The following is a 1,389-nucleotide window of genomic DNA, read 5'->3' as shown; positions in this document are numbered from 1 at the left end:
AGAATTGTCCTGCGTGTGAAAGCCAGGGCTTAAAACCAGAGTCAAAAGCCTATAAACAATGTATATTTTGTGATTATCTTCTAATTAATGATAATAAAAAATATAAAAAGGAAAATAATTCTTTTAGATTTACACCAAAAATGAATTACTTTACAAGATTGATTAGAGAAATGAATGTAAAGTATGAGGATGATAACACACCTTTCCTTACAAGGGAAGAAACTGAACGTATAAGAGAAATGTTCAAAGGATTGTTGTTGTATATTATTCATGGATGTAATTTTCAGGGAAATATCAACACAAGATATTGTATAAATAAAATAATGGATTATCTTGAAATTAAACCTGAACTTAGGATAAAATATAGAGTTTCTAAAAAAGCCAATAATAAATTAAATAACCTGTTTTTCAAATATATAAATGAATGATTTTTTACCTATTTGGGAAAATAAGATAAAATTTAACAACCATAAAAATCTCCCAAATTCATTAAGATGTCTCATAGTTGGTTCAAGTGGATGTGGAAAAACCTGCTTACTTTTAAAATGCTCCTCACTCCCAACTTTTTAGATTATGATAATTTAATAATTTTCACAAAGTCGAGTTTTCAACCAGAGTATCAACTACTCTCACAAGGTTTTAATGCTGGTCTTCAAAAAGAAGATATAATAGGTTTATTTAAACGTCAAAAAAACCTAAATGATTATAACATTGAAGATATAATTCAACTATTTTGTGATACACAGAGATGTAAAAAGAAATCAAATCTTATAACTTGTATTCTTAGTGATAATACGGATGATATACCGTCTCCCCAAGATTTGGATAAATCAAAAAAGAACCTCGTTATCTTTGATGATTGTGTTAATGAGAGAAACCAAACGGTAATGGACAGCTACTACACAAGAGGGAGACATTCTTCTTGTAATTGTATTTATCTTAGTCAATCGTACTTTCAACTTCCTCGTCGTTCCATCAGAAACAATGCTAATACTTTTATTTTATTCAAGTTAAATTCAATAGATATCAATAATTTTTGGAGAGATAATTGTTCTACATTATGTAGTAAAAAGAAATTTGAGGATTATATGAAGCACACGACTGAAAAATATAAATATATTGTTGTGAAACAAGATGCGATATTAAGGGATATAGTTTTGTTTTATAAACAATTACATATATAAATGACAACTATTATTATAAATCTTGTGGGTAAATCTGCTTCTGGAAAAAACTTTCATAAATCAAGGTTCTTGTGTAGTACAAATGAGAATATTGTAAATTTACTTAAAAAAACACCCCGTGATACGCATTGTATCAACAACAACTAGAGCAATAAGACCTGGAGAAGTAAAAAGGTGAAGATTATCACTATATTTCAGTGGAGGA

Source organism: Eptatretus burgeri, chromosome 21, assembly GCF_056783735.1.
Source record: "Eptatretus burgeri isolate ZD-2024b chromosome 21, Ebu_testis_v1, whole genome shotgun sequence".
NCBI lineage: Eukaryota > Metazoa > Chordata > Myxini > Myxiniformes > Myxinidae > Eptatretus > Eptatretus burgeri.
The sequence above is the reverse complement of the archived record's forward strand: the minus strand, read 5'-3'. Positions refer to the sequence as shown.